The following is a 27,186-nucleotide window of genomic DNA, read 5'->3' as shown; positions in this document are numbered from 1 at the left end:
CTTGTAAGCTTAAATCATTTAATTTTTTGCAAAAGAAGAGAGGCAAGATTAATTTAAGAGTTGGTGCCTTTTGATTCAGAAACAAATTCCACTGAGTGTAATTGGATTGAAAGCCAGATAAATGCATGACCGACCAGGGTTGGCACCCGAAGTTGGCACAGTCAGGCGCCTGCTGAAGCAGACATCCAACTCCAAAGGACTACACAGTCTATTCTGATCTTCGTTCTTCTGAATGTCACTGCCTATTGCCTTACATATACATATTTCTGGGTGAAATACTCCCATTTGAGTCCTTTTCTGACTCTTACTTACTTACTTACTTACTTACTTAGGCAATCCCTCGTAGTCCGAGGATGATGGTCCTCCAAGGTCGGTGTCCTGGTGGTGAGTCCGTAGGTGACTATGGAGCCCAATTCTTGATCTGCATCTCCTCCCGCAGTGAGGGCATGGGTTTCCAGGTGGAAGGCGGTCTCAGTTGGATTTGGCTTGACGCGCCTTCTTCCTCTTGGCACGTTTCTCTCTCACACCCTCCATTCATGCCTCTTTGAATTCTGCAGCACTGCTGGTCACAGCTGACCTCCAACTGGAGCACTCAAGGGCCAGGGTTTCCCAGTTCCCAGTGTCTATGCCACAGTTTTTAAGGTTGGCATTGAGCCCATCTTTCAATCTCTTTTCCTGCTCTCCAGCATTCCGTTTTCTGTTCTTGAGTTCGGAGTAGAGCAACTGCTTTGGAAGATGGTGGATGGGCATCCGGACAACGTGGCCGGTCCAGCTGAGTTGATGGCAGAGGACCATCACATCCATGCTGGTGGTCTTGGCTTCTTCCAGCGCACTGACATTTCCCCGCCTGTGTTCCCAAGAGATTGGCAGGATTTTTCGGAGGCAGCGCTGATGGAATTGTTCCAGGAGTTGCATGTGACGTCTGTAGACAGTCCATGTTTCGCAGGCATAGAGCAGGGTTGGGAGGACAATAGCTTTATAAACAAGCCCCTTAGTATCCCTACAGATGTCCCGGTCCTCAAACACTCTCTGCTTCATGCAGAAAAGGGGTGCACTTGCAGAGCTCAGGCGGTGTTGAATTTCAGTGTCAATGTTGATGTCTGTAGACAGTCCATGTTTCACAGGTGTAGAGCAGGGTTGGGAGGACAATGGCTTTATAAACAAGCACCTTGGTCTCCCTATGGATGTCCCAGTCCTCAAACACTCTCTGCTTCATTCAGAAAAAAGCTGCACTTGCAGAGCTCAGGCAATGTTGCATTTCAGTGTCAATGTTAATGTCTGTAGACAGTCCATGTTTTGCAGGCATAGAGCTGGGTTGGGAGGACAATAGCTTTATAAACAAGTCCCTTGCTATCCATACAGATGTCCCAGTCCTCAAACATTCTCTGCTTCATTCAGAAAAAAGCTGCACTTGCAGAGTTCAGGTGGTGTTGAATTTCAGTGTCAATGCTGACGTCTGTAGACAGTCCATGTTTTGCAGGCATATAGCAGGGTTGGGAGGACAATAGCTTTATAAACAAGCCCCTTGGTATCCCTACGGATGTCCCGGTCCTCAAACACACTCTGCTTCATGCAGAAAAAGGATGCACTTGCAGAGCTCAAGCGGTGTTGAATTTCAGTGTCAGTGTTGATGTCTGTAGACAGTCCATGTTTCACAGGTGTAGAGCAGGGTTGGGAGGACAATGGCTTTATAAACAAGCACCTTGGTCTCCCTATGGATGTCCCAGTCCTCAAACACTCTCTGCTTCATTCAGAAAAAAACTGCACTTGCAGAGCTCAGGCAATGTTGGATTTCAGTGTCAATGTTGACGTCTGTAGACAGTCCATGTTTTGCAGGCATAGAGCAGGGTTGGGAGGACAATAGCTTTATAAACATGCCCCTAATGTTCCATCATTTTCTGACTCACAGTGACCTGATCACAGAGTCTTCTCAGTGGATTTGTTCAGAAGGCTTTGTGGAGTGACGGAGCGGAGGAAAGACTCATCTGCTGAGAGATTTGCTTTTTGGAGGCCAGGTTTTCTGCAACCCTGGCAGAATGCAAACAAAGGAGGAACAGGGCTGATCCTCTTACTCTGGCAATGGTTTCAAGATTGCTTCAGACAAAAGGAAAAGGATTTTCAGGCATTGCTCACTCAAACCTCCCTGCATTGTGTGCATCAAAAGACAACAAAGGCAGATCCGCAACACACAGATTCCCATCCTATCCGTCACTAAGTAGGTTCAGAAAAAATGCTTATTTCACTCCAAACAGTGGGCTGCAGAGAATGGCTTGGATAACTTGAAAGCTGCTTTAGAGAAGAATTAAAAAGAGCTTTTGCGTGCATTGCTTGCAAAGAGGAGAAATAGACACCTGCAAAGAACGGAGTCTGGCATGCAGTTAGCCACGGCGGGTGCATCCATGCACTAGAATTGCTTCAGATTGAGACCACTTTAACTGCCATGGCTCGCTGCTGTGGAATCATGGGAGTTGTAGTTTTACAAAGGCTTTAGTCATCTAAAGGGAGATCCCGGTGGCCAGTGGGTCAAACCACTGAGGTGCTGAGGTTGTTGACTGAAAGGTCACAGGTTCGATCCAAGGAGCAACATGAGCTTCCATTTTCAGCCCCAGCTTCTGCAAACCTAGCAGTTCAAAAACATGCAAATGTGAGTAGATCAACAGGTACAGCTCTGGCGGGAGGGTATTTATTTACGACATTTATATGCTGTCCTTCTCAGAGCGGCTAACAAGAAATATATATATACACACACACACACACACACAATATATTAAATTATTAGCATAGTACAATATCAGTATTATATATTACTATAGTGAACTACACCATCATATTGTCTGAAGCTACTGAACCTATAAACAACAACAACTTCATGCCTTCTTTGCCTCAGCTTTCTCACAAAAAGCAAGTCACCCTCAATCCTCAACCTCAGAGGGGTCAACCAAGGACAAGGTGGGTGGGTGGCATCCTTGAAGGGACTGGCTTGAGCTTGAAGGAGCTGGGGGTGGTGACGGTTGACAGGGAGCTCTGGCCTGGAGTGGTCCAGGAGGTCAAGAAGAGTTGGAAGCAACTGAACCAATAAACAACAACTTCATGCCTTCTTTGCCTCAGCTTTCTCACAAAAAGCAAGTTACCCTCAACCTCAACCCTCAACCTCAGAGGGGCCAACCAAGAGCAAGGCGGCTGGATGACATCCTTAAAGGGACTGGCTTGAGCTTGAAGGAGCTGGGGGTGGTGACGGTTGACAGGGAGCTCTGGCCTGGGGTGGTCCAGGAGGTTACGAAGAGTCAGAAACAACTGAACCAATAAACAACAACAACTTCATGCCTTCTTTGCCTCAGCTTTCTCACAAAAAGCAAGTTACCCTCAACCTCAACCCTCAACCTCAGAGGGGCCAACCAAGAGCAAGGCGGCTGGATGACATCCTTAAAGGGACTGGCTTGAGCTTGAAGGAGCTGGGGGTGGTGACGGTTGACAGGGAGCTCTGGCCTGGGGTGGTCCAGGAGGTTACGAAGAGTCAGAAACAACTGAACCAATAAACAACAACAACTTCATGCCTTCTTTGCCTCAGCTTTCTCACAAAAAGCAAGTTACCCTCAACCTCAACCCTCAACCTCAGAGGGGCCAACCAAGAGCAAGGCAGGTGGATGACATCCTTAAAGGGACTGGCTTGAGCTTGAAGGAGCTGGGGGTGGTGATGGTTGACAGGGAGCTCTGGCCTGGGGTGGTCCAGGAGGTAAAGAAGAGTTGGAAGCAACTGAACCAATAAACAACAACTTCATGCCTTCTTTGCCTCAGCTTTCTCACAAAAAGCAAGTCACCCTCAATCCTCAACCTCAGAGGGGTCAACCAAGGGCAAGGCAGGTGGATGGCATCCTTGAAGGGACTGGCTTGACCTTGAAGGAGACCCTGGGGGTGGTGATGGCTGACAGGGAACTCTGGCCTGGGGTGGTCCAGGAGGTCATGAAGAGTTGGAAGCAACTGAACCAATAAACCACAACTACTTCATGCCTTCTTTGCCTCAGCCTTCTCACTAATTCAAGTCCCCAGGGCCAAATCAACTACATGCAAGAGTATTGAAGGAACTTGCAAAAGTCATTTCAGAACCACTGGAAATCATCTTTGGGAGTTCTTGGAGAACGGGAGAAGTCCCAGCAGACTGGAGGAGGGCCAATGTGGTCCCAATCTTCAAGAAGGGAAAAAATTGACGACCCAATGACCAATGTCCAGTCAGCCTCATGTCGACACCAGGCAAGATTCTGGAAAAGATTGTCAAGGAAGTGGTCTGCAAACACTTAGAAACCAATGCAGTCATCGCTAAGAGTCAACATGGATTGATCAAAACCAAGTCATGCCAGACTCATCTGATCTCCTTTCTCGATAGGGTTACAAGCTGGACAGATGTGGGGAATGATGCCGTGGATGGAGCGTGTCTGGATTTCAGGAAGGCCTTCTTTGACAAGGTCCCCCATGACCTTCTGGCAAGGAAACTAGTCCAAGGTGGGCTAGGAAAGGGAATTGTGGGAGTTGAAGTCCAACACACCTGGAAGGCCAGAGTTGGCCCATGCCTGCCTTAGCGGAATGAGCTGAATGCTCCCGACTCATTCAAGTGTCAATTGGGTGGAATGATCCCAACGCACGCATCTTTGCACTTGAGAAAAGGTGGCTTAAAGAACCAGAAGCGAGACGCCTTGCCATTCAATTTAATCACTTTTTCCGGCGATATTTGAATTACAAATGCAAGTGCAAATCTCATTATGTGCTTTTGATCCCACATTTCCAAATCCATTAAGCCTGAAGAAGCGGGATTGGCATACATTACAGAGGTCAACAGGGAAAAAAACATCCGGACCCAATTCTTTTAACAAGTATCTTGCATAACGAGATTCTAAAATATCGGCCGATCTTTCTCGTTTCCTCATTGCAGGGCATGGGCCTTGAACCCTTTGCAAATACTTCTTTTTTTCCTTGCTGCAATTTAGCCTAAGTAACACACATGCAAATGAACAAATTGACTTTTCTATCTGTATTGTTCTGTTTTTTAATATATATATATTGTTTTGGTTTTTCTCAGGCTTAGAGAAACTCAAAGGAGCTCCCTCCCTCCGTTGACTATATATTGCACAGAGAATATATATATACACACACAATCACACACACATACTAGCTGTACCTGCCACACGTTGCTTTGGCCAACCTTCCCTCTTTCTCTCCTTTTTTCCCTCCTTCCTTCATTCCCCTTCCTTCCTTCCTTCCTTCCTTCCTTCCTTCCTTCCTTCCTTCCTTCCTTCCTTCCTTCCTTCCTTCCTTCCTTCCCATCTTTCCTTCTCTTCTTCTTTCCTTCTCTATCTCTTTCTTTCCTTCCTTCCCCCTTTTTCTTTCTCTTCTGCTGTCTCTTTTCTTCCTTCTCTCTTTTCTTCTTTCCTTCCCTCCCTCATTCTCTGCATCTTCCCCCTTCCTTCATTCCCTCTTTCCTTCCTTCTTTCCCTTTTTTTCCTTCTCTCTTTCCTTCCTTCCTTCTCTAACTTTCCTTCCTTCCCCCTTTTTCTTTCCCTCCCTCTTTCTCTCCTTTCTTCCTTCTCTACGTCTTTCCTTCCTTCCTTCTCTCTTTGCTTCCATGTTTCTTTCTTTCTTTCTTTTTTCTCCTTCCCTCCCTCTTTCTTCCCTTTTTTCTGTCATTTAGCTTTTTGTCATTTAGCTTTTGGGGGCTTTCTAAGTCTCTTCTTCTGTGTTTTTCAGTGTTTTTATGAGTGAAGGACATACATTGGGTTGTGAGGTGTCTTGTGTCCAAATTTGGTGTCAATTCCCCCAGTGGTTTTTGAGTTCTGTTAATTCCACAAACCAACATTACATTTATATATATATATATACACACACACACACACACATACATACACATACATACACACACACACACACACACTAGCTGTCCCATGCCACATGTTGCTGTGGCCCAATCTGTGTATATATGTTTTGTGTGTATATATATTTGTGTGTGTGTATATGGTTTTGCGCATGCGTTGTAATGTATTTTGTTTTTTCGGCTTTTAAAGCCCCTTCTGCTGTGTTTTTCAGTGTTTTTCTGAGTGATGGTCACTTGTTGGCCTGAGAGGTGTCTTGTGTCCAAATTTGGTGTCAATTTGTCCAGTGGTTTTTGAGTTATGTTAATCCCACAAACAAAGACTACAGTATATTCTGGTGTATAAGACTACTTTTTAACCCAAGAAAATCTTCTCAAAAGTCAGGGGTCGTCTTATATGCGGGTGTAGTCTTATGCATGGGAGTCGCCTTAACTCTATATTTTAACTGGAAAAGTTGGGGGTCGTCTTATACGCCCAGTCGTCTTATATGCCGGAATATACGGGTATATACACACACACACATACACACACACACACACACTAGCTGTCCCCTGCCACATGTTGCTGTGGCCCAATCTGTGTATATGTGTTTTGTGTGTATATATATTTTTGTGTGTATGTGGTTTTGCGCATGTGTTGTAATGTATTTTGTGTTTTTGGCTTTTTTTTTTTTCCAAATAATTTTTATTAAACATTTTATAAATCAACACAGGGAAAGAGGGGGAACAATAACAAGAGGATAGGAAAGAAGGAAGGGTAGCACAAAGACACAACAGAAAAAACAAACACCTAAACTAATCTAAAATGACTTCCACTCCAACCTCAGGATCTTCTCACTCTACTTCTCCAACCTACTTATCTATTCTTATCCTCTAATACTTTTATCTTTAAGTTTCTTTTCGTAGTCATAGAAAAGGGTCCAGTCTGTTCTCTTTAGCGATTTTCCAGTATTTCTTCTCATCAAAAAAGTTAATTCATCCATGTCTCTTATTTCTTTAACTTTCTCCAACCATTCTTCGATGGTCGGTGTTTGATCATTCTTCCAGTATTTGGCGAAAACAATCCTTGCCACTGTAGTGTAATATGTAAATAATTTGTCTTCATTCTCATCCAGTTTAAAATCCAAATCTGTAAATCCCAATAAGTAATATTCAGGTTTCTTTTTGAACCTCTTCTTCAACATCTTTTGTGTTTCCTCATGGATAGAAGCCCAGAACTTAGTTGTATCCTTACAGGTCCACCACATATGGTAGAATGTACCTGTTTGTTCCCCACATTTCCAACATTTATCTGAGACATTTTGATACATATGGCTAAGTTTATTCGGTGTCAAATACCATCTATAAAACATTTTATACCAATTTTCTTTCAGGTCCATGGCATACGTATATTTCAACTTTTTGTTCCATATTTGCTCCCATTCTCTAAACTGAATGGGTCGTCTTAAGTTTTCGGCCCACTTAATCATACATGTTTTCACCTGTTCAGTTTCCGTTTGCCATTGGACCAATTTATTATAGAGTATTGTCACTGTTTTCTTTTGTATTTTTAATACTTTATCCCATGTGTTTTCTTCCCAGTCAAAACCAATTTTTTGATCTTGTTTGAAATATTCTTTAATTTGTAAGTAATGTAACCAAGTTATATTGCCATAAGAGTTCTTCAGTTGTTCAAAAGATTTAATCTCCATTTTCCCTTTTATCAGGATGTCCTTATATCTTGGCCAAACCCTCCATCCTAACAATCTTCTTTGATGTGCCTCCATTGCTGAGACCCATAGTGGTGTGTTTTTATAAAAGAGGGCTTTGTACCTCAGCCATGTCCTCAGTAGGGAGGCTCGCACAAAATGATTACCGAAGTTTTTTTCTTTTAGTTCTCTGTTATACCAAACATATGCGTGCCATCCTACTCTCAGGTCATGACCTTCTAAATTTAAACATTTTTCTTTGTCTAACGTCATCCAGTCTCTTATCCATGACAGAGCACATGCCTCATGGTAAGTCTTCAAATCAGGAAATCCCAACCCTCCTCTAGATTTTTTATCTATCAGGTTTATATAGTTTATTCTTGGCCTTTTTCCTTTCCAGACAAATTTCAGTAAGTCCTTCTTCCATTTTTTGAATAGGGTTTGATTTCTGTTTTTGGCTTTTAAAGCCCCTTCTGCTGTGTTTTTCAGTGTTTTTCTGAGTGATGGTCACTTGTTGGCCTGAGAGGTGTCTTGTGTCCAAATTTGGTGTCAATTCGTCCAGTGGTTTTTGAGTTATGTTAATCGCTTAAGCGGCTGAGGGGGAAAAGGAAGGGGCCTGAGGCTGTTAGGAATGATGGGAGTTGGAGTCCAAAACACTTGGAGGGCTCAAGTTTGGCCAAGCCTGCTCTCAAGCTCTGGCTTCCTCCCTGAAGGTGCGTGTCCCGGCCTGCAGGGGCCGCTGTTTCCCAGCTGAGTCCAATGAGGCCAAACCAGAGGAGAGAAAAGGGGAAGGCCAGCCTGGGAAGCCTGAGTTGGTGAAGAGCAAGCAGAGCAAGCCAACGCTCCCTCCAAGCCTGCTCTTCCTTCCCTTCTTCCTGGCCCAGTTCATCCTTCCCTTTCCCCAAAGCAGGGAAACTCTGGCTTGGAGGTAAGTGCCTTTTTTCCCCCTTTTGCAAAGATGGCCAAAGAGGTGCAAGTTTTGCTCAGGAAAGTGTTTGGAAATGGCTATTGCATGTTGCATGCCTCTTTCCAAATATATATATATATTTACACTTCAGTATATATATTGAAGTGTAAGTGGTCCCTACTTTTGGAGCATTGATGGAAGGGGGCAGTTGTATGTAGAGTAAGACACTTTAGGAGAAGAGCTGGGTGCAAGCTGTAATGATTATAGTGCAATAATTATGTATAATATTAATATTATACAGTATAATAATTATAATAATAAAGAGTCCATTGGAAGTGGTTGCTTGCCTAGAGCAGCATTGGATTCTCTCCTATACAATTCTTTTCCATCTTGCCTGCAAACAACTCCCTTCACAAAGTTGTTTCCACCTCCCTTGTGTTTATTTTTCTACTTTTTTAGGTTTACTTCTTCATTCCTTGCTGTTGTTGTTTTGGTTTTGATTTGCCTGATGACTTTGAGGTTAATGTTTCCACTTGAACTTTGTGATTAGAGATGTATCTCTGTGTGCTGGCCCAATGCTGTCTCAGTACTTTACTGGTCTTGAAAGCTAAGCAGGGTCAGTCCTGGTGAGGACTTGGGTGGGAGGCCACCCATAGAAGACCCAAAGTGTCAAGGCTCCGCCAAGCCGCCTCTTTTTGAGTATTCCTTGCCTAAGAACATTCAGGGAAATCTATGAGTCTCATACAAAAACTCTGTTGGATTTTCCCTTCCTTTTTGGCTGCGTAATAATGTAATAATTATTTTAAATGATTGTTTACTGTTGTTTATATCGTGGGTTGGAGCCCCAGGTGGCGCAACGAGTTAAACCGCTGAGCTGTGGAACTTGCTGACCGAAAGGTCGGCAGGTCAAGTTTGGGGAGCAGGGTGAGCTCCTACTGTTAGACCCAGCTTCTGCCAACCTAGCAGTTCGAAAACATGCAAATGTGAGTAGATCAATAGGTACCGCTTCGGTGGGAAGGTAACGGCACTCCATGCAGTCATGCTGGCCACATGACCTTGGAGGTGTCTACGAACAACGCCTACTCTTCGGCTTAGAAATGGAGATGAGCACCACCCCCCAGAGTTGGACACGGCTAGACTTAATGCCAAAGGGAAACCTTTACCTTTACTATGTATTGAGTTCCTGTGAGTTTTCCATTTTAATATGTGTAATCCATGAAGTGTTTTTAAATGATTATGTGTTTTGATTATATGTTTTGATTATATGTTTTAGCTATATGTTGTTGAAGGCTTTCATGGCCAGAATCACTGGGTTACTGTGAATTTTCCAGGCTGTCTGGCCATTTTCCAGAAGCATTTTCTCCTGACGTTTCACCCACATCTATGGCAGGCATCCTCCGAGGTTGTGAGGTATATTGGAAACTAGGCAAGTGGGTATATATATATACACACTTGATCTTAGCCAAAAGGCCAAGAAGTGATATATCTATATATCTATATATCTGTATAAACAGGAAAATATCAGGGCCAGCTAATATCTCCCAAAAAAAAGGACTCCCCGGGCAGGAAGCAGCCAGGATTTGAAGCTGCAAGGCCATTCAATGCTAATTAGACAGGCCAATGACAATATTCACTATATATATATATATATATATATATCTGTGTAAACAGGAAAAAAATCAGCACCAACTAATATCTCCCAACAAAGGACTCCCCAGGCAGGAAGCAGCCAGGATTTGAAGCTGCAAGGCCATTCAATGATAATCAAACTGGCCAATGACAAAATTCACTGTGTGTGTGTGTGTGTGTGTGTGTGTGTAAACAGAAAAAAAATCAGCACCAGCTAATATCTCCCAACAAAGAACTCCCCAGGCAGGAAGCAGACAGGATTTGAAGCTGCAAGGCCATTCAGTGATAATCAAACTGGCCAATGACAAAATTCACTGTGTGTGTGTGTGTGTGTGTGTGTGTGTGTGTAAACAGAAAAAAAATCAGCACCAGCTAATATCTCCCAACAAAGAACTCCCCAGGCAGGAAGCAGCCAGGATTTGAAGCTGCAAGGCCATTCAATGATAATCAAACTGGCCAATGACAAAATTCACTGTGTGTGTGTGTGTGTGTGTAAACAGGAAAAAAATCAGCACCAACTAATATCTCCCAACAAAGGACTCCCCAGGCAGGAAGCAGCCAGGATTTTAAGCTGCAAGGCCATTCAATGATAATCAAACTGGCCAATGACAAAATTCACTCTGTGGGTGTGTGTGTAAACAGGAAAAAAAATCAGCACCAGCTAATACCTCCCAACAAAGGACTCCCCAGGCAGGAAGCAGCCAGGATTTGAAACTGCAAGGCCATTCAATGCTAATCAAACTGGCCAATGACAAAATTCACACTTGCCTCCAACAGACGAGAGTTCTTTCTCCTACCTTGGACATCATTCCACAAGCATATAAACCCCACTTGCCTAGTTTACAACAGTCCTCACAACCTCTGAGGGTGCCTGCCATAGATGTGGGAGAAATGTCAGGAGAGAATGCTTCTGGAACATGGAATATTTGGCGCCGTTTCCGCCACAGTCCAGCCCTTGTTTGAGTGACGATGCCAGTTCTTGTCTGCATCATAAGATGGGGAATCATCACCATAAACCTCTTTCATCTCATCGAACATCTCCTTTGGTTCCAAGTCAAGGAACTTGGTCTCCTTCTGTGTCTTCCACTGGGTCCATTCTCCAGCCTCACTCCACTTCAGCACCTCAATACTGTTCTCTGTTCTGAGTTGTCAATTGGCACGTCACCTATAGAGACTTCTGTCATTCCACCTGTGCAGTTTCAGCATCCTGTGATAAACAGAAGAGGGTCATGGGATATCTTTCATGAATGCCCCTCGTATCAGGAAACTTTGCCTGAGTTTAGCTGATAGGCCTTTGCTCACTGCACAATTGTCCCACTTCGATTCCACTTTGACTGCCTTGGTTCCATCCTCTGAAAATCTGGTGTTGGCCTTTTAAGGAGAGGCAAATCTATATCTATAGCTATATAAGTAAAAATGTAATGTTCGTTTGTGGGATTAACATAACTCAAAAACCACTGGAAGAATTGCTGCCAAAATTTGGCCACAAGACACCTACTAACCCAAGGAGTGACCATCACTCAAAAAAAATGATTTTGTCATTTGGGAGTTGTGGTTGCTGGGATTTATAGTTAACCTGCAATCAAAGAGCATTCTGAACACCACCAATGATGGAATTGAATCAAACTTGGCACACAGAACTCCCATGACCAACAGGACATATAGGAAGGGTTGGTTGGCACTGACCTTGAGTTTTGGAGTTGTAGTTCACCTACATCCAGAGAGCACTGTGCACTCAAACAATGATGGATCTGGACCAAACTTGGCATAGATACTCAATGTGCCCAAATGTGAACACCAGTGAAGTTCGGGGAAAATAGATTTGACATTTGGGAGTTGTAGTTGCTAGGATTTATAGTTCACCTACAATCAAAGAGCATTCTAAACTCCACCAATGATGGAATTGAACCAAACCTGGCACACAGGACTCCCATGACCAACAGAAAATGCTGGAAGTGTTTGGTGGCCGTTGACCTTGAGTCTGGGAGTTGTAGTTCACCTACATCCAGAGAGTACAATGATGGATCAGGACCAAACTTGGCACGGATACTCAATATGCCCAAATGTGAACAGCGGTGGAATTTGGGGAAAATAGACCTTGACATTTGGGAGTTGTAGTTGCTGGGATTTATAGTTAACCTACAATCAAAGAGCCTTCTGAACTCCACCAACGATGGAATTGAACCAAACTTGGCACACAGTTCTCCCATGACCAACAGGACATATAGGAAGGGTTGGTTGGCACTGACCTTGAGTTTTGGAGTTGTAGTTCACCTACATCCAGAGATCACTGTGGACTCAAACAGTGATGGATCTGGACCAAACTCTACATGAAGACTCCATATGCCCAAATGAGAACACTGGTGGAGTTTGGGGAAAATAGAATCTTGACATTTGGGAGTTGTAGTTGCAAGGATTTATAGTTAACCTGCAATCAAAGAGCATTCTGAACACCACCAACGATGGAATTGAATCAAACTTGGCACACAGAACTCCCATGACCAACAGGACATACAGGAAGGGTTGGTTGGCATTGACCTTGAGTTTTGGAGTTGTAGTTCACCTACATCCAGAGATCACTGTGCACTCAAACAATGATGGATCTGGACCAAACTCTACATGAAGACTCCATATGCCCAAATGAGAACACTCATGGAATTTGGGGAAAATAGAATCTTGACATTTGGGAGTTGTAGTTGCTGGGATTTATAGTTAACCTACAATCAAAGAGCCTTCTGAACTCCACCAACGATGGAATTGAACCAAACTTGGCACACAGTTCTCCCATGACCAACAGGACATATAGGAAGGGTTGGTTGGCACTGACCTTGAGTTTTGGAGTTGTAGTTCACCTACATCCAGAGATCACTGTGGACTCAAACAGTGATGGATCTGGACCAAACTCTACATGAAGACTCCATATGCCCAAATGAGAACACTGGTGGAGTTTGGGGAAAATAGAATCTTGACATTTGGGAGTTGTAGTTGCTGGGATTTATAGTTCACCTACGATCACAGAGCATTCTGAACCCCACCGATGATGGAATTGAACCAAACTTGGCACATAGTTCTCCCATGACCAACAGGACATATAGGAAGGGTTGGTTGGCACTGACCTTGAGTTTTGGAGTTGTAGTTCACCTACATCCAGAGATCACTGTGGACTCAAACAATGATGGATCTGGACCAAACTCTACATGAAGACTCAATATGTCCAAATGTGAACACTGTTGGAGTTTGGGGAAAATAGAATCTTGACATTTGGGAGTTGTAGTTGCTGGGATTTATAGTTCACCTACAATCACAGAAAAATTTGAATCCCACCAACGATAGATTTGGGCCAAACCTCTCACACAGAACCCCCATGTGGGCCATAGCAATGCGTGGCAGGGGACGGCTAGTATATATATATATACATATGTGTGTGTTTGTGTAATCTTTGTTTGTGGAAGTAACATAACTCAAAAACCACTGGACGAATGGACACCAAATTTGGACACACGACACCTCTCAGGCCAGTGAGTGACCATCACTCATAAAAACCCTGAAAAACACAACAGAAGGGATTTAAAAGTAAAAATAAAGCAAAAAAACGCTACAGCGCATGCGCAAAAACGACTCTCCCTGGCAAAGAACTCACACAATAGCATATCCACACTCTCTTCTGGACTACAGCTCCCAGCATTCCCTAGACCAGGCCCTTTAGAAGAGGGGGATGCTCCAAATGCCCTGCTTTCAAGATGCAAGTTTTCTTCTCCTTGGATTTCTTTGAGAGCATCCCAATACCGGCATATTCCCAATTTCCTATTCCTGGACTGCAACTCCCAGCAATCTTCAGATAGAGAGATTAGATAGAGATAGATAGGGAGGGAGGTAGATGACTCAATGAGGAGGACTGCTGGGAATTGCAGTCCAAGAATAGGTAGAGAAGGGAGGAAGAGGAAGAAAAAGGGGGAAGAAGAAGAGAAGGAAGGAAAGAGAGAAGGAAAGAAGGAGAGAAAGAGGGAAGGCAAAAAAAGCCAATGGGATTTTGGCCTGCATCAAGAGGAGCATAGTGTCTAGATCTAAGGAAGTCATGCTCCCCATGCTCTATTCTGCTTTGGTTAGACCACATCTGGAATATTGTGTCCAATTCTGGGCACCACAATTCAAGAGAGATATTGACTCTAAGCTGGAATGTGTCCAGAGGAGGGTGACTAAAATGATCAAGGGTCTGGAGAACAAGCCCTATGAGGAGCTGCTTAAGGAGCTGGGCATGTTTAGCCTGAAGAAGAGAAGGATGAGAGGAGACATGATGAGGGCCATGTATAAATATGTGAGAGGAAGCCACAGGGAGGAGGAGGGAGCAAGCTTCCTTTCTGCTTCCCTGGAGACTAGGACGCAATGGAACAATGGCTTCAAACTCCAAGAGAGGAGATTCCATCTGAACACGAGGAAGAACTTCCTGACTGTGAGAGCCGTTCAGCAGCGGAACTCTCTGCCCCGGAGGGAGTGTGGTGGAGGCTCCTTCTTTGGAAGCTTTTAAGCAGAGGCTGGATGGCCATCTGTCAGGGGTGATTTGAATGCAATATTCCTGCTTCTTGGCAGAATGGGGTTGGACTGGATGATGGCCCAGGAGGTCTCTTCCAACTCTTTGATTCTAGGATTCTATGATTCTATGAAGGAAGGTTGGCCACAGCAATGCGTGGTGGGCACAGCTAGTATAGAATATATATACTTCTCAGTGAGGGAGTTCTAGTGCCCTACCAAACTACAAGTCCCAAGAATCCAAAGAATGTCTCCATGACAGTTAGTGGAATTGCCAAGTGTGAAAAGGGCCTCAGGAAATGTTTTAACAGAAGCTGCATGCATTACGCAAAGGAAGAAGTCACGCATATGTTATGCAAAAAAAAAGGGTAAATATTGCAAACTTGCATGAATTATGCACCTTTCAGAATTCATGTCCTTGTCGTTGCATTTTGTGTATGCATTTTGTGCATGCATTTTGGCCTCTTTGCAGTTTCCTCCCTCCTTCCGCTTTGATTCGTTCAGCATCTTTCCGAGCTTTTTGGGGAATGTATTGTCGAAGGCTTTCATGGCCAGAATCATTGGGTTGTTGTATGTGCTTCGGGATGTGTGGCCATGCCCTCGAAGCATTCTCTCCTGACATTTCACCTGCATCTTTAACAAGCATCCTCAGAGGTTGTGAGGTCTCACAACCTCTGAGGATGCCTGCCATAGATGCGGGTGAAACGTCAGGAGAGAATGCTTCGAGGACATGGCCATACAGTCCGAAAAAACCTACAACAACCCACTTTTCAGGGAAGCTGCTCTGCAGAGAATGGGGGAAATTTGTTTTCTTTGGGTCAGATATCAAGCGCAGTATAAATCCGCGCAAACATCTGATCCGGTACAACCAGAACAACAGGGGAAAGAATCAACTCCTAATCCCACGGCAATTATGAGTAAAGCCAAGATCTGTGGCCGGCCTGCTCTAAACCCAATCCGCCTTCCTTCCAGATGAGGTGTTAACTGTTTCCTGGAAGTATTCGTTGCAGTTTGTAAAGTCTTGTTGGCAAGTACAGTTGTTGAAACTGCAGCAGATTGAACTGATGCTATTATTGGGTTGTTGTAGGTTTTTTCGGGCTATATGGCCATGGTCTAGAGGCATTCTCTCCTGACGTTTCACCTGCATCCATGGCAAGCATCCTCAGAGGGAGTGAGGTCTGTTGGAACTAGGAAAAAGGGTTTATATATCTGTGGAATGACCAGGGTGGGACAAAGAACTCTTGTCTGTAGGAGCTAGGTGTGAATGTTTCAACTGACCACCTTGATTAGCATTTGATTGCCTGGAAGTGCCTGGAGCAATCTTTTTGACAGTTATGAAGTAGCAACGAAAATAATGTTCTGTTTGGGGTCACCACAACATGAGGAACTGTATTAAGGGGTCGCGGCATTCGGAAGGTGGAGAAACACTGGGTTAACCCCTTGTGCTGGCAGGACTGAAGACCGGATGAGCTCCCTCTGTCAGCTCCAGCTTCTCATGTGGGGACACGAGAGAAGCCTCCTATAAGGATGGTAAAACGTCAAAACATCTGGTTGTCCCCTGGGCAATATCCTTTCAGATGGCCAGTTCTCTCACACCAGAAGCGACTTGCAGTTTCTCAAGTTGCTCCTGGAACAGGAAAAACAAAACAGGGAAATCGGTGACAGAGACCTCACTGTGGACTAACCCCCTGAGCAGTTGAATGAGTAACTTTGGAAACTATGTCCAGTCCTTCCAGTAAGCGTAGGGCTTACTGTAAATGGGAAAATGTGATAGCGGAGGAAAGTTCTTCTTTTCCGTGGGACACTTGGCTCAATTGGAAACGGCTGCCTGGACATGCCTAAGATATTACGAGTCAGAGGCAGGTGGACACATGTCTCATCAATCGCTTTTTCCTTTGGTTTCTTCCGCGCTGCTCTTTAACTTAACCTCTGGCACTTGTTATAATTGTTGTAAAACCTGTTGGTGACACGGATGGTTCCTTTGGTGCACAAATCTCCTTTTTTTGCAGTGCCCTTAACTGTATTTTTCCATCCCTATAATTGCATTCTCGGCATATCCATTGAGAAATCGTTACGAGCAAATACGTACAAGGGACGTTCAGTAAAGATTTCCCCTGCCCCACTTCCGGTGGACCGAGAGCAATGAAACTTGGCGTGGTTAGGAGTCCCTTCTCTACATGGGTGCCACAGATTTTGGGGATCTGACAGGATGCCGTGCCGTTGTTCATCAGCTCCAGCAGCCAGCGCCTTGCTTTTGGGCCAAAGTTCTTGATTTGTTCCATCCGTAGACCATCCAGGCCAGCTGCTTTGCCATTCTTACATTTATTGAGAGCCATGTCCAATTCAATAGATGTAAAGGGTTCATGGAGGTTGTTGTTCTCAATCTCTGGTTGTCTGGCTATTGGTTTCTTTCCTACTTTGGTGGCAAAGTTGGGTTTCCCATTCATAGAATCATAGAATCATAGAATCAAAGAGTTGGAAGAGACCTCAAGGGCCATCCAGTCCAACCCCATTCTGCCAAGAAGCAGGAATATTGCATTCAAATCACCCCTGACAGATGGCCACCCAGCCTCTGCTTCAAAGCTTCCAAAGAAGGAGCCTCCACCACACTCCGGGGCAGAGAGTTCCACTGCTGAACGGCTCTCACAGTCAGGAAGTTCTTCCTCATGTTCAGATGGAATCTCCTCTCTTGTAGTTTGAAGCCATTGTTCCATTGCATCCTAGTCTCCAAGGAAGCAGAAAACAAGCTTGCTCCCTCCTCCTCCCTGTGGCTTCCTCTCTCATATTTATACATGGCCCTCATCATATCTCCTCTCAGCCTTCTCTTCTTCAGGCTAAACATGCCCAGCTCCTTAAGCCGCTCCTCATAGGGTTTGTTCTCCAGACCCTTGATCATTTTAGTCGCCCTCCTCTGGACACATTCCAGCTTGTCAATATCTCTCTTGAATTGTGGTGCCCAGAATTGGACACAATATTCCAGATGTGGTCTAACCAAAGCAGAATAGAGAATGGGTAGCATTACTTCCTTAGATCTAGACACTAGGCTCCTCTTGATGCAGGCCAAAATCCCATTGGCTTTTTTTGCCGCCACATCACATTCCTGGCTCATGTTTAACTTGTTGTCCACAAGGACTCCAAGATCTTTTTCACACGTACTGCTCTCGAGCCAGGCATTGTCCCCCATTCTGTATCTTTGCATTTCATTTTTTCTGCCAAAGTGGAGTATCTTGCATTTGTCACTGTTGAACTTCATTTTGTTAGTTTTGGCCATTCATCTCTCTAATCTGTCAAGATCCCTTTGAGTCCTGCTCCTGTCCTCTGGAGTCTTGGCTCTCCCTCCCAATTTGGTGTCGTCTGCAAACTTGATGATCCTGCCTTCTAGCCCTTCATCTAAGTCATTAATAAAGATCCTGATCAGGACCGGGCCCAGGACGGAACCCTGCGGCACTCCACTTGTCACTTCTTTCCAAGATGAAGAGGAAGCATTAGTGAGCACTCTCTGTGTTCGTCCACTTAACCAATTCCAGATCCACCTCACCGTAGTTTTGCCTCGCCCACATTGGACTAGTTTCCTTGCCAGAAGGTCATGGGGGACCTTGTCAAAGAAGGCCTTCCTGAAATCCAGGTACGCTCCACCCACGGCATCATTCCCCGCATCTACCCAGCTTGTAGCTCTATCGAAGAAAGAGATCAGATGAGTCTGGCATGACTTGTTTTTATAAATCCATGTTGACTATTAGCGATGACTGCATTTGTTTCTAAGTGTTTGCAGACCGCTTCCTTAACAATCTTTTCCAGAAGTTGCTGTGCTATCTTCAAGAGTTGCTGTGCTATCTGATCTGCCTTTATGTTGGCATGGGTCTTAGTTTGTGAGGGGTCGTTGCTCAACCGTCTCAGCAGCCTCCACGCCTTCTGGCTGCTCCTGCCCATGTCGACCTCTGTGATCAGCTTGATCCACTGTTCTTTCTTGGCTTCAAAGATGGAGGACACAATGCTCTGCGCTGCCTGAAGGATTTGCTCACTAAATGAGTCTTCGTTGTGGAGCCTCTAGTAGTTTTCCAACAAGGCAGCTGTTTCAGGAGTAATGCCAGCACGGTCAACGACTTAAATCTAGAAATAGTTTTCTAAGATCTACATAAACACTTGCCGGAACACCTCAGCAAGCGAGAGTCCAAAAGTGGCAGGCTCAAACCCAGAACCTCAACCAATGGCTGATACCAAATGAGAGACTCCCCGCTGGTCACATAGAGGACTGGGCGACTTGGAAGGCGCTGAACAGACTGCGCTCTGGCACCACGAGGTACAGAACTAATATTCAGAAATGGGGCCACAAAGTAGAATCCATGACATGCGAGTGCGGAGAAGAGCAAACCACTGACCACCTGCTGCAATGCAACCTGAGCCCAGCCACATGATGCACAAGGGAGAACCTTCTTCGGGCAACACCAGAGGCACTCCAAGGGGACAGAGACTACCAAACTCACAATTTTCGTATTTTGTCTGGTTTTTTTTTTTTTTGCTTTGTTCTGTTAGAAATGTAATATAATCCTATCCGAACGTATCTCGGCCTATCAGCCCACCAGGACCCTAAGATCTTCTGGGGAGGCCTTGCTCTCTATCCTGCCTGATTCACAGGTGCGGCTGGTGGGGACGAGAGACAGGGCCTTTTCTGTGGTGGCCCCGCGGCTATGGAACGCCCTTCCCATGGAGGTAAGATCAGCCTCCTCGCTGATGGTATTCTGAAGAAGACTAAAAACTTGGATGTTCAAGCAGGCATTTGGTTAATTCGGTGCAATGAATGTGTTGATTACGGATTGGTAATATGGATGATGCAATTGGACCACGATTTTAGTTAGGAGATGTATTGGATTGTGATTTACTTGTAATATTGTGTATTATGTTTTTTATGGTTTTAATTGTATACTGTGCACTGTATATTTTGTTGTAAACCGCGTTGAGTCGCCAGTTAGGCTGAGAAACGGCGGTATACAAGGACAGTAAATAAATAAATAAATAAATAAATAATCGACTGGTTGCACTGGCATGATAAATAAATAAAATGGGTGCCACAATCCAGGGACACACTGTTCTCCCATCTTTTTAATCAACTGTAAACACCCCGCTTGTAGAAGTTGACAGCTTGCTCCAAAAAGCCACTTTTCTGACCCTGGAACTCAACAAAAAAGCTCCTGTTTTGTACAAGATTTCCTATGAAGTGGGTGAAGTCCTAATCCTTTGTGATACTACAATTTTTTCTCAGGAGAAGGTAATCATTTACAGTATCATATACAATGATTTACCGCAGTGTTCCTCAACCTTCCTAATGCCACCACCCCTTAATACAGTTCTGCATTTTGTGGTGACCCCCAACCAGAACATTATTTTTGTTGCTACTTCAGAACTGTGGTTTTGCTCCTGTTCTGAATCATCATGTAAACATCTGATATGCAGGATGGATTTTCATTCACTGGAACAAATTTGGCACAAATACCTGATACACCCAAATTTGAATACCGGTAGGGTTGGGAGCGGGGTTGGTTTTGTCATTTGGGAGTTGTAGTTGCTGGGATTTCTAGTTCACCTACAGTCAAAGAGCATTCTGAACTCCACCAAGGATGGAATTGAACCAAACTTGGCACACAGAACTCCCAAGTCCAACAGAAAATACTGAAAGGGTTTGGTGGACACTGACATTGAGTTTGGGAGTTGTAGTTCACCTACATCCAAAGAGCACTGTGGACTCAAACAGTGATGGCTCTGGACCAAACTTGGCATGAATACTCAATATGCCCAAATGAGAACACGGTTGGAGTTTGGGGAAAATAGACCTTGACATTTGGGAGTTGTAGTTGCTGGGATTTAGAGTTCACCTACAATCAAAGAGCATTCTGAACTCCACCAATGATGAAATTGAACTGAACTTGGCACACACAACTCCCAAGACCAGCAGAAAATACTGGGAAGGTTTTGTGGGCATTGACCTGGAGTTTGGGAGTTGTAGTTCACCTACATCCAGAGAGCACTGTGGACTCAAAATAGTGATGGCTCTGGACCAATCTTGGCATGAATACTCAATATGCCCAAATGAGAACATGGTTGGAGTTTGGGGAAAATAGACCTTGACATTTGGGAGTTGTAGTTGCTGGGATTTAGAGTTCACCTACAATCAAAGAGCATTCTGAACTCCACCAATGATGGAATTGAACCAAATACTGAAAGGGTTTGGTGGACACTGACATTGAGTTTGGGAGTTGTAGTTCACCTACATCCAGAGAGCACTGTGGACTCAAACAGTGATGGATCTGGGTCAAACTTGGCATGAATACTCAATATGCCCAAATGAGAACATGGGTGGAGTTTGGGGAAAATAGACCTTGACATTTGGGAGTTATGAGGATACAGTTTTATTTCTCTATCAGTGGGTTTGTGGACTGAGTATTGTTTTTAATTTAATCAGTGTTATGATAATTTGGTCATAATTAATTGCTATGGTTTGTGATCTTATGGTTTTATACTGTGTTAATTGATTTGTGGCATCGAATTGCACCGAGATTGTGGCGCAGCTGGCTGAGTGTTAGCTACATTAAGATCACTCTGATCAAAAGGTCATGAGTTTGAAGCCAGCCCGGGTTGGAGTGGGCTTCCAACCAATTGTGTGTAGCCTGTTGTCGACCTTTGCAACCTGAAAGACAGTTGCATCTGTCAAGTAGGAAAATTAGGTACCACCTTAAAGTGTGGGGAGGCTAAATTAACTGATTTATGAGGCCATAAAAAAGACTCCAGCAAAAGCATGTGGGGAATGCGGAAGTACTTCATCGGCGTCGCAGATGGACGATGAAAGCAACAGCTCCCCTGGCAGCCAGAAAAAGTTAAACAGCCTCTGTCTATGTCTGTATATGTTGTATGTCAAATTGGCATTGACATACAGTGTACATACAGTGTACACTGTAATCCGCCCTGAGTCCCCTGCGGGGTGAGGAGAAGGGCAGAATAGAAATACTGTCAATAAATAAATAAATTTGTTAGCTGCTGTGAGCTCCCCCCCCTCCCCCCCCCAGGGGGTTGAGTAGGGCGGGGTAAAAATGATGTAAATAATAAATAGTTGCTGGGATTTATAGTTCACCTACAATCAAAGAGTGTTCAGAACTCTAAATTCTGAGCATTCTTGAACCAAACTTGGCACACGGAACTCCCATGACAACCCATCACGACCCCCCCCCCCGGGTTTCCGACCCCCAGGACAGTGTCAGTTGCAATCTCATAGTGGCCATTACAACACCCCTGCCCGGAAGATCAGTTCACACCTTCATAGAGTGTTCACTAATGTGGTCAGGAAACAGATGTCCCATTTCACAGGCAGCCCTTGAGCGTGCTTTGCACTCCTCCATCCTAGTGATTTGGGTTCTGATTCAGCCATCTGTCTTCAGGCAGCTGGCTGGCTCTAAATATATTAAATTGGCACCTGTCTGCTCGCGGCTTAGCCTTCACTTAAACGATTTAAAGAACAGTTGCAAAACTTCTTTGCAGACTTGGAAAAGGAAGTGGTTACAAGCCAGTAGGTCAGTGTTTCTCAACCTTCCTAATGCCGCGACCCCTTAATACAGTTCCGCATGTTGTGGCGACCCCCAACCAGAACATTGTTTTTGTTTGGCACAAATACCTGATACGCCCAAATTTGAATACTGGTGGAGTTTGGAGAAAATAGACCTTGACATTTGAGAATTGTAGTTGCTGAGATTTATAGTTCACCTACAATCAAAGAGCATTCTGAACTCCACCAAGGATGGAATTGAACCAAACTTGGCACACAGAACTCCCAAGTCCAACAGAAAATACTGGAAGGGTTTGGAGGACACTGACCTAAAGTTTTGGAGTTGTAGTTCACCTACATCCAGAGAGCACTACTTCACAACTGTCATTTTGCTCGTGTTACGAATTGTCATGTAAATGTAATATGCAGGATGTATTTTCATTCAATGGACCACATTTGGCACAAATACCCAATATGCCCAAATTTGTATACTGGCAGGGTTGGGGTGATTTAGTAATTTGGGAGTTGTAGTTGCTGGGATTTATAGTTAACCTACAATCAAAGAGCATTCTGAACTCCACCAATGATGGAATTGAACCAAACTTGGCACACAGAACTTCCATGACCAATGGAAAATACGGGAAGGGTTTGGTGGGCATTGGCCTTCAGTTTGGGAGTTGTAGTTCACCTGTGGACTCAAACAATGATGGATCTGGACCAAACTTGGCACAGATACTCAATATGCCCAAATGTGAACACCGTTGGAGTTTTGGGAAAACAGACCTTGACATTTGGGAGTTGTAGTTGCTGGGATTTATAGTTCACCTACAATCAAAGAGCATTCTGAACTCCACCAATGATGGAATTGAACCAAACTTGGCACACAGAACTTCCATGACCAAGGGAAAATACGGGAAGGGTTTGGTTGGCATTGACCTTGAGTTTGGGAGTTGTAGTTCACCGGTATCCTGAGAGCACTGTGGACTCAAACAATGATGGATCCGGACCAAACTTGGCACGGATACTCAATATGCCCAAATGTGAACACTGGTGGAGTTTTGGGAAAACAGACCTTGACATTTGGGAGTTGTAGTTGCTGGGATTTATAGTTCACCTGCAATCGAAGAGCATTCTGAACCCTACCAACGATAGAATTGGGTCAAACTTCCCACACAGAAACCCCATGACCAACAAAAATACTGTGTTTTCTGGTGGTCTTTGGCGACCCCTCTGACATCCCTTTGCGACCCCCACAGGTGTCCCGACCCCCAGGTTGAGAAACACTGTAGTAGGTGCTGTTTTTTTCGTGTAACTTGTTCACTATGCTAACCAAGAAGATGAGGAACCAAAGGAATGTAGAAATATTGAGGGTTGGTGGAAGAGATTGCGTGGATCTTCTTGACTGATGTTACAGAAAACCTGCAAATAAAGCAACCTAGACAGATGGCCATTGAGCCTCTGCTTTAAAACTCCCAGTGGAAGAGAGGCCATCGGTCCTTGAGTCAGTCTGCTCCACTTATGAGTGGCTGTTATGTGGGGCAGTCATTAAAATGTTCCTTTGCTGTGGACTGAGAGCAGTGAAACGTGGCCCAGTAATGAGTCCTTCTCTCCGTGGGTGCCACCATCTAGAGACACACACTTCTCCCCTCTTTTTAAGTAACTGTAAACACCTCACATGGAGAAGTTGACAGGTTGCTCCAAAAGCCATTTTGTGACTTTGGAAATGAGAGTCTCCTCATCTGAAAAAGGCTTTCCCTTCTAAAATAACCTCATTGTTGGAAAGAGATGGAAGTCCGATGGTGCGAAGTCAGGTGGATAAGGGGGATGCAGGACAAGTTCACAGCCAGGGGAGCATGCTTCTTCCATTTGGGCCTCAGGTGAATTGTGAATTGGTGCATTGCCTTGCAGAAGGCAAAGGACACCTTTGGGGAGCGAGCCACATCTCTTGGTTTGGATGGCCTCCCGTAATTTCCGCAGTAGTGAAGCCTAGTCTGCCCCAGGGATCCTGGTCCCCTTTGCTAGGAAATCCATCCATACTACTCCGTGCTGGTCCCAAAATACTATGAGCATGATTACGGGTATGTGCCTTCTTTGGAGGCAATAAGTCATGATGCTTCAATTGCATAGACTGGACTTTGGTCTCATGATCATAGTGATGGGCCCAGTTTGTATCCTGTGTGATCAGTCTGTTCAAAAAGTTCTGGTTTCCATGGAACATCGTTGTCAAGAGAGCCTGTGAGCATTCGACTCATTCTTGCTTCTGGAAAGGTGTGAGCAGCCGGGGGACCCAGTGAGCGGATACCTTATGTATGGCAAGGTAGTCATCCATAGGAATACCAAGGTGCTTGTTCATAAAGCTATTGTCCTCCAACCCTGCTATGCGCCTGCAAGACGTGGACTGTCTACAGACGTCACATGCAATTCCTGGAATGATTCCATCAGGCTGCCTCCGGAAAATCCTGCAAATCTCTTGGGAAGACAAGCGGACAAATATCAGCATGCTAGAAGAAGCAAAGGCCACCAGCAATGAAGAAATGGTCCTCCGCCATCAGCTCCGCTAGACTGGCCACGTTGTCCGGATATCCGACCACTATCTCCTAAAGCAGTTGCTCTACTCCAAACTCAAGAATGGAAAACGGAATGTTGGAGGGTAGGAAAAGAGATTTAAAGATGGGCTCAAAACCAACCTTAAAAACTCTGGCAAAGACACTGAGAACTGGGAAGCCCTGGCCCTCCAGTTGGAGGTCAGCTGTGACCAGCAGTGCTGCAGAATTTGAAGAGGCACAAATGGAGAGCGAAAGAGAGAAACGTGCCAAGAGGAAGGTGCATCAAGCCAACCCCGACCAGAACCGCCTTCCACCTGGAAACTGATGCCCTCACTGTGGGAGAAAATGTGGGTCAAGAATAGGGCTCCACAGTCACCTACGGACCCACCGCCAGGACACCGAACTTGGAGGACCATCATCCTCAGACTATGAGGGATCACCTAAGTAAGTAAGAAAGTCCTCCTGGTTTCCATGGCACATCATCATCAAGAGAGCCTGAGAGCATTTGACGCATTCCTGCTTCCAGAAAAGTATGAGCAACCAGGGGACCCAGCGAGCAGATACCTGATGCAGGTGAAGATGGCCTTGGGTGATTTTCTCCATGGACCCCACACTCCTCTTGACATGTTGGGCTAGGTGGTGAATGGTTACGTGGTGATTTTCCCAAATGGCGCCCTCCACTTGCTGGATGGTGTGTTCATCAAGAGCAGAGTGGGGTCACCCTGGAATTGGAGCTGTTTACACCGAAGTCAGATCGCATTGGAATGTGTCTTCAAGTCACCGGTTGATTTGTGGCAGCCTTGTGCGTTTTATCCGGTTTCCTTTGCCAAGGAATACCCAGAGGTGGTTTACCATTGCCTTCCTCTGAAGCGTAATGTGAGGCTCCAGGAATTCCTTCCCACCCCATTTCCAAGAACTGAGCAAGCCTGAGCAAGCTTTGTTTCCAAGATCAAGTGAGATGTAGTGCCTTTGGGATATTTAGGCTAGCCTTGTTAATTGCTACCAAGTCAACTTTGAATTATGGCGGCCCCTCGAGAACGAGAGACCTTTATGTCCACCTAGTTATCGTTATGGTGAGCTTGCCATGGGATTTTCTTGGCCAGACTTGTTTGCGTGGGTTTTGCTGTCATCCTCCTCAGAGGCCAAGAGAATGTGACTTGCCCAAGGTAATCCAATGGGTTTCTCTGGCATTTTTGAACCCCGGTCTCATAGAATCCTAGAGTTGGAAGAGACCTCCTGGGCCATCCAGTCCAACCCCATTCTGCCAAGAAGCAGGAATATTGCATTCAAATCACCCCTGACAGATGGCCATCCAGCCTCTCTTTAAAAGCTTCCAAAGAAGGAGCCTCCACCACACTCCGGGGCAGAGAGTTCCACTGCTGAACGGCTCTCACAGTTCTTCCTCATGTTCAGATGGAATATCCTCTCTTGTAGTTTGAAGCCATTCTACCATTGCATCCTAGTCTCCAGGGAAGCAGAAAACAAGCTTGCTCCCTCCTCCTCCCTGTGGCTTCCCCTCACATATTTATACATGGCTATCATGTCTCCTCTCATCTTTCTCTTCTTCAGGCTAAACATGCCCAGCTCCTTAAGCCGCTCCTCATAGGGCTTGTTCTCTAGACCCTTCATCCTTTGAGTCGCCCTCCTTTGGAAACATTCCAGCTTGTCAATATCTCTCTTGAATTGTGGTGCCCAGAATTGGACACAATATTCCAGGTAAAGTGGTCTAACCAAAGCGGAATAGAACAAGGGGAGCATGACTTCCCTGGACCTAGACACTATGCTCCTCTTGATGCAGGCCAACATCCCATTGGCTTTTTTTGCCGCCACATCACATTGTTGGCTCATGTCATAGTCTGTCTCTCAAACGACTACACCATGCTGACGCTCCGTTTTGCAAATAGGACATCTGTCTGGAGCATAAGGTGATAACCATGCATGCATTTGTATGAACAAAGTAATCAAATCAAAGTGCAGATACTACTCAGAAACATTAAGCAACAATCCAATCTAGAACCTAAATCCATCGAAAGACCTATTTCTTCCGGCAGGCCTACCCAGCCTGTTTTAAGCATGCATTTTAATCTCTCTCCTGTGTATTTTAATATGTCTTCTATATAAATGCATTTTAACATACATCTTTAATAAAAAATATGTATATTTATAGAATGTTTACAGTGTTTATATGTTTTAATTATGCTTTAAACCTGCCTCGAGCCACAAGGAGAGGCGGGTAAGAAATAATAATGACACAATAGGAGGATTTAAAGATCGAACTGCAAAGACTCTGGCACAAGCCAGTCAAGGTGGTCCCAGTGGTAATCGGCACACTGGGTGCAGTGCCTAAAGACCTTGAACATAATTGCCACAGACAAAATTATCACCTCTCAGTTGCAAAAAGCCACCCTACTTGGATCTGCACGTATTATTCGCCAATACATCACACTTTCCTAGACACTTGGGAAGTGTCCGACGTGTGATCCAATACAACAGCCAGCAGA

The 27,186-nt window shown here is 44.8% G+C and overlaps 1 protein-coding gene across 1 annotated transcript in view; it reads left to right on the top strand.

Annotated features, from left to right (window-relative positions):
* Positions 1-8,340: 8,340 nt before the first annotated feature.
* PDLIM2 (PDZ and LIM domain 2) overlaps positions 8,341-27,186 on the top strand; it is a 106,132-nt gene continuing 87,286 nt past the window's right edge. Inside the window, exon 1 of the mRNA XM_060787478.2 lies at positions 8,341-8,473. The gene's annotated coding sequence lies outside the window, so the exon portion shown is untranslated. The remainder of the gene's footprint in view (positions 8,474-27,186) is intronic.

The sequence above is a fragment of the Anolis sagrei genome, chromosome 7 (assembly GCF_037176765.1).
Source record: "Anolis sagrei isolate rAnoSag1 chromosome 7, rAnoSag1.mat, whole genome shotgun sequence".
NCBI lineage: Eukaryota > Metazoa > Chordata > Lepidosauria > Squamata > Dactyloidae > Anolis > Anolis sagrei.
The sequence above is the reverse complement of the archived record's forward strand: the minus strand, read 5'-3'. Positions and strand labels throughout refer to the sequence as shown.